Source organism: Dromaius novaehollandiae, unplaced genomic scaffold (genome assembly GCF_036370855.1).
Source record: "Dromaius novaehollandiae isolate bDroNov1 unplaced genomic scaffold, bDroNov1.hap1 HAP1_SCAFFOLD_53, whole genome shotgun sequence".
NCBI classification, from domain to species: domain Eukaryota; kingdom Metazoa; phylum Chordata; class Aves; order Casuariiformes; family Dromaiidae; genus Dromaius; species Dromaius novaehollandiae.
In genome coordinates, this window is record NW_026991301.1 from 440,875 (window position 1) to 447,872 (window position 6,998).

Sequence of the window (6,998 nt, forward strand, 5' to 3'; positions counted from 1 at the left end):
AAGTGCAGACCACAGAGATTACAGACCACAGCGCACAGAGCAGAGAGCAGAGCAGAACACTCGTCGTTGCATCATCAGCAACTCTTGGGCTTCTATCCTCACAACACACAAAACGTAACAAACAAGCCCACACTCTACATCACCTGCACATACTCTTCAGCATCCATCTCTAATCTCACCAATACATCAGCCAGCACATACTCTACATTCCTGCAGAAACAGGCAAGTGCACCTCCAGGTTTTTGGACAGCTCCCAGTAACAGGGTGACCAAGCGCCTCCAAAAACCGCCCTGCCTAGAAAACACCCAGCTCCGAGCCGAAGCTCCACACCCACGCAGGCAATGATTGATCACCACCTCGCAGAGCATTGGGGACTCAGGGGGGAAAAGAAACCCAGCTGGGAGCAGAACCCCAGCTGTGTGGGTCTTTTGTTTGGTTGGTTGGGTTTTTTTGGTTTTTTGTCTGGTTTGTTTTTTTTTAAAAAAAAATCTAAGAAATTCTAACTAGAACCTGAAAAAAGAAAAGAACATGCATACAAGGTTAGACACACTAACAACCCCACCCAACAACCAAACAACTGCCCACTCACTCCCACCCCAGCCATTCATCACCCCTACTAACAGAACCATCTCCTTCCATCCTTTTTTAAAGGTAACACTGTACTGGCTTAAATAAGAATCCCCCCAAATGGCCACTCAATCAAAAAAGAGTTTAAAGAAAAGAATACTTTTACTTCTTACTGAAACCCCCCCAAGAAGTTTCATAGATACATTATTCTGCTCTGGTGACTGCCATTACTACACACCCCCCAACTTCCCCCCCCCCCCCCCCCCCACAAACACACACAAAAAATGGCAGCACAGAAGACACTGCCAGCCAGAAAGACCTATGACACCACAACCGTGCAGCTCTGATGCCCTGGACGAGCCCATGAAAGAGTCAGATGCCACCACCCGTGACGGAAAAGGGCCAGCAAAGCTGGGAAAAGCAATGCAGAAGAGGCCAGCAAGAAAGACCTGAGGCTGTGACAACACTGGGGAGAACACCCTGAAAGGGCGCCAGGAAGACACACAACAAGAGCGGGCTCAGAAGAGGTGTGGCCAGTGAGGCCTCGATGATGGCTGCAAAGATGACTGACTGCAAACGGCCACGATGTGGAGTCAGAGCAACAGACCACCCCCTTTTAGCTGCCTGCACAGAACAAGACACAATCCATTGGAGCAATGCTGACGAGTCAGGCCAGGCAAAAAGACAGTGGATGCCTGCCATGCTAGTGCTGCAGAGCACGGGCTGTGCTCCTTGAGCACAACGAGCAAGAGCAACATCAAGACCTGAGCAAAAGAGAGTACAGCTACAACACACACCACAGACTGCACAACAACACAGACACAGGCTGGAGCCGCTCTGCCTAGCACATCCTCACTTTCTGCCATGCACACCCCACTGCCTCATGCACACACACATCCCAAACCACCCTCCACTCTACACTGAACGTCAGCACACACCTGCGCGCGCGCACACACACACACACACTCACACACACACACACACAGACACACACACAGTCAAGACACCCCAACACCCTTTGCCCATCAACTTAGCTCTTCCGGTGCTCTGCATCACCATCGGTCCTCAAGAGCCATCCTCAATGGCAGACCCATCCTCTCCGATCTTCCTTTGCTTGCCACATTTGCCTTCACCTGCCACACCAGAGCACAAGTAGTCACCCCCGTGCCAGTTGGCTCCAGCCTCACCTGCAAGAGCACTCTCCACCAAAGCACCATGGGTGCTCCGCTCACCTGAACTGCGCCAATTCCAAACACCAGCATCCTGGCTGGGGGGAAGCCCATGGCACCTGGAAAAAACAAAATAATGAAGCCACTCTTCTGGCAGGCAGCGCTCACCAGCCCTACAATGCCCAACACCAATCCGCTCACCTGAAATCCTCAGCCACGCTTGGGAAAGGCCCACACCATACCTGAAAAAGCACAGCAAAAGACATCACCAAGAGGCAACCCGGCATCACCCTACCACGCCATCAGATTCTGACCCAACAAGCTCCCCCTCTTACCTGCTCGGGCTCTTCTCAGCACTCTACTTCTCCTCTTCACAACTTCCTGCAAAACCTGAGACAACCACACCTTGAGGTGATGCCAAAACCACACCCCACCACAACAGTACCTCACTACAACACCTTTGCCTGCTCTGCTCACCCATCTTGACTGCTGGGCCATTGGCCGCCATGCCAAGGCCCACCAGGCACCTGTAAAACCAGAACAGCGCCAACGAGACAACAGCCCTACACTGGGCTCTGCGTCCTCTCTCAGACCAACACTCACCTTGCCCTGCTCCTCCCGGACGCAAGCAACTTGCTCTCCACAAGGCTCCACACCTACAAGCACAAAGCAAAAATTAACCAGGGAACCACTGACCACAACACTCCTTCCAACAAGGAATCTCTAGCTCACCTTCTTACGGCATTCCCCTTCCTTCCTCCATCTCCCTCAAGAGATCCAAACACTAATCCGCATCTGCAAAAAAGCAATGTAAAATGGAACACACAGATGCTGACCAATCACTGTCCCAGCCCATCACTGACACACTCCACGCACTATCATTCCTAACACCCACAGGCAAGGCAGCTCCAGCCCCGAACAGACACACAGACACAAACATGAAGAAAAGCCCTATGCAAAAAGAACTATTCCCATGCATAAGATGCTGCCAGCCAAAAAGCCCTACAATGCCACAACCACACAGCTCTGATGCTCCAGATGAGCCCACGGAAGAGTCAGACGCTACTGCCTGTGATGGAAAGGGGCCAGCAAAGCTGGGAAGAGTGATGCAGAAGAAGCCAGCAAGGCAGACCTGAGGCTCTGACGATGCAGGGAAGAAAATCCTGAAAGGATGCCAGGAAGGTGCAAAACAAGAGCGGCCTCAGAAGAGGAACGGCCAAGGAGGCCTCAATGATGGCTGCAAATGGCCACGATGCAAAACCAGAGTGACACGCCACCCCTTTTAGCTGCCTGCACAGAACAAGGTGCTATCCATTAGCACAATGCTGATGAGTCGGGCCAGGCAAAAGACAATGGATGCCTGCCGCGCTAGCGCTGCAGAGCATGGGCCACGCTCCTTGAGCGCAAACAAGAGCGACATCAAGACCTGAGCAAAAGATACCACAGCTACAACACACACCCCATAAACTACTCAACAACACAGACACAGGCTGGAGCTGCTCTGCCTACCACACCCTCACTTTCTGCCATGCACACCCCACTGCCTCTGCCTCACACACAGCACTCATCCAGAAGAGTTCTCCATACTACACTGTATGTCAGCACACACACCCAAGACACATCGACACTTTGCTCCTCACCTTAGCTTTTGCAGTGCTGTGCGTCACACCATTGGTCCTCAAGAGGCATCCTCAATGGCAGCCACATCCTCTCTGATCTTCCTTCGGTCACCACATTCGCCTTCATTGCCTGCCAAACCAGAGCACGGGAGATCACCCCCATGCCAGCCAGCTCCAGCTGAAGAGCACCCTCCACCAAAGCGCCACTGATGTTGTGCTCACCTGTGCCGCACCAACTCCAGACTCCAACATCATTGCTGTGGGGACACCCATGGCACCTGGAAAACCAAGACAAAGTTACTATGCTGCCAGGTAGCGCTGACCAGCCCTACAACAACTGAAACACCATTCTGATCACCCATTCTACCTCACCTGAAATCCTCAGCCATGCCTGCAAAGGGCCGACATAGTACCTGAAGAAGCAAAGTAGGCAGCCCCAGAAGCCAGGGTAGGGGTCAGAAGCAGAGCCACAGAAGGGCAGGTGGCACTAGGTTCACAGGCATGGATATAAGAAAGGAGCTGCCAGGCAAGACTGCAAATTGGTTCCTGGTGGTTCCGAGAAGTACAACCGTTTCTTCTCTCTCAGCACTGAGGCTTAGGCAAGAAGAGAGGTGAGTTCATTAGCTGAGGGGAGGTTGGTTTTTGAGCTCTTCAGGCACATGGGCTTACTCACAGTCCGCTTTGCTTTCCGACGAGGTGACTTCCTTTCTCATCCTACTGCAGTTACAGGAAGGGAGAAGGCTTCCTTCCCTCTTCATACAAAATCTGGACTCTTCTACAAGTCTGCATACTACAGAAAAACCCCACACAGTTTCTCCCTGAACAGGGCTGACAGTATTTCTGAGGAGCAGCAAAACATCCAGCGAGCCAGAAACCAGACTAGCTGATGAGAGCAATACCTCACACAGATCCACCTTACTGGAGATAAAACACACAACCACCACCTAGGGTGTAAGTGTAGAAGGAAATGTTTTCCCAGGACCCCTGCTCTCTTCTCTTGTCTGCAGTCCAGCAGAGGCACAAGCAACGCCTCAAGCATCAGCATGTTCAAAGAGCCCAGTGAGGAAGTTAGGCCCCTTCCACAGTAAACACACAAACACCAGAAAACAATACTGACAATTAACAGAGGATACAACTGCACACTCAGAAACCCTCGTCCACCCCTGAACACCCCACACCAAGATACCAACACAAAACCAAAACTGCCTGCTATAAGCAATTTTCTGGCATGCTCACAACTCCACCTTCAGCCATCTCATTGCTCTAACATTAAGGAATGGCCCTTGCTTCTCTAAATGCAGCAATAAGTCTTTCTGGATAGTTTCACTTCCACAAATGCTGTTATTTCCCAAGGCAGTTCCAGAGCACTACCCCCAAAGAGAGCAGAGACTGTGTGAACACCCTGGGTTTATGTAACCCTAGCCTCACCCACTGCCCTACCCACAAGCCCTTGGAAGGGGAGGGGCAAACCACTGGCAGCCATAAATACATAGGGCTAAGCAGAAGCAAGCCTTTTGCTTCCACTCAGTATCTGGATGGGAGAGCACAGAAAGGACAGACGGACCTCTTTGATAAAACAGACCATCTTCTTTATTACTGAAACCTTATATACTGAACCCATAATATCAGGAGGTATGTTATTAAGCTTTTTTACCCAAACTAGCACTAGCCTTTGCACTAAAAACTAAAAATCAGTTCTGCTTATGCTTAGAAAGAAAGCTACAAGATTCAACATAACCTGTTAAGGGAACACTACACCACAGTGCTCTAATTGGTTCAGACCTGCATATAATACAGCTGTTGTAGCAGGACAGCATTTCCTCTAGGGCAAACCAAGATATCAAAATAAACTCCTGGAACAAGGCTGCTTCTGTAATGTGAGTACTTCTGAAGAGGGGTACTTCCTGTATAGTACCTAGAGTGCTCAGAAAAAGGGGTCAGTAGGTGGAATGGGTAGTTCCCCAGGGGAGTACTAGCTCTGTATTTCTAAGTGGAGGACTGGCACAAGGAGGGAAGAGGGATGCTAAGAGGGCTGGAGAACCTACGCAGGGCTCTGGGGGCACAACAAGGAAGGCTGACAGAGTAGTCCAGAGTGAAATAAAGGGGTTCCTCAGGGCTCTACAGGACCAGCAGAGGTCTATGCAGCACAACAAAGCTCTAAAGAGGAACCCAGAGCAGATTAGACATCTCTTACGGAGACTAGAGAGCAACTAAAAGAAGCCAGAAGAGAACAAGCAAAGCCTCTGAAAGGGTTCAGAGGAAAAGAGGGGTACTCAGGCAGCTGAACGATGAACAGAGCACTCCAGGGCATAAGACAGGGCTCAGGAAGAGTTCTGAGAACACTGCAGAAGTTCTAAAGGAGCTAGAGAGCCAAAAGACAGCTCTAGGGAACAAGGAAAGCCCAAAGAGTGGTCCAGAGTGCACTAGAGGGGTGCTGAGGGGCCTGCATGGCCAAGGAATGACTTTGGGGAACAAGGAAGAAATCTGGAGGGCTTCTGAGGAGACTAGAGGGTTCCAAAGGGGGCTGTGGAGCCAGAGGACAGCTCTGGGGCACAACAAGCACCCCAGGAGAGGTTCTGAGCAGACTAGAGGGCTCCTAAGGGGACTAAATGGCACAGGGAAAAAAAAAAATCAAAACTGGGTAACATGACCGACCTCAGGAGGTGCTCTGAGTGGACAGGAGGGCTCCTATGGGATGTGGATGGCCAAAAGAGGGCTCCGGGACACAAAGGCCTCCAGAGGGGTTCTGAGCACACTAGAGGGGTCCTAAGGGAACTTGAGACCCAAAAGACAGCTTTGGAGCATGGCAAAGGCCTCTAGAAGGGTGCTAAGGGTTCTAGAGGGCCAGGAGTGGTCTGTGGGGGGGAAATAAAAGGTCAAAAAATGAAGCCAAAGCAGAATAGAGGGCTGCTAAAGGGCCAAAAGAGGGCTCCAGGGCATGAAGAAGGGCTCCGGAGGGACTCTGAGGGCTCTACCAGGGTCCTAAAGGGGTCTAGACATCCAAAACACAGCTCTGGGGCATAAAAAAGGCTGAAAGAGTAGTCCACAGCACACTTAGAGGGCTGCTAAGGGGTCTACATGGCCAAAAAATGACTCTGGTGAACCAGGAAGAAAACTGGAAGAGTTCTGAGGAGACTAGATGTTCCCTAAGGGGGCTGGAGGGCCAGAAGACAGCTCTGGGGCCCAATTGTGGCCAAAAGAGTGGTCCAGAGTACACTAGAGGGGTCCTCAGGGGTCTAGAGTGCCCACAGAAGACTCCGGTCCCAATCTTGGCCAAAAGAGGGGTCGAGAGCACACTAGGGGTTTCCTGAGGGAACCAATGAACAAAGAAAAAGCCTCTGGGGCCCCATTTTGGCCAAAAAAAGGAGTGCAGAGCAGACGAGAGGGCTGCTGAGAAGGCTGGAGGGCCAAATGAGGGCTCTGGAGCACCACAAAGGCCTCTGGAGGGATTCTGAAGGGACTAGAGGGGTGCTAAAGGGGCCGGAGGGCCAGAAGACAGCTCTGGGACAGAAGGGAGACTGAAAGAGTAGTCCAAAGTGCACTAGAGGAGTCCTAAGTGGTCTACCTGGCTGAAAAAATATCAACTGGGGAGCAGGGATGAGCTCAGGAGGTGGTCTGAGAGGACGAGAGAGATTCGCTAGGG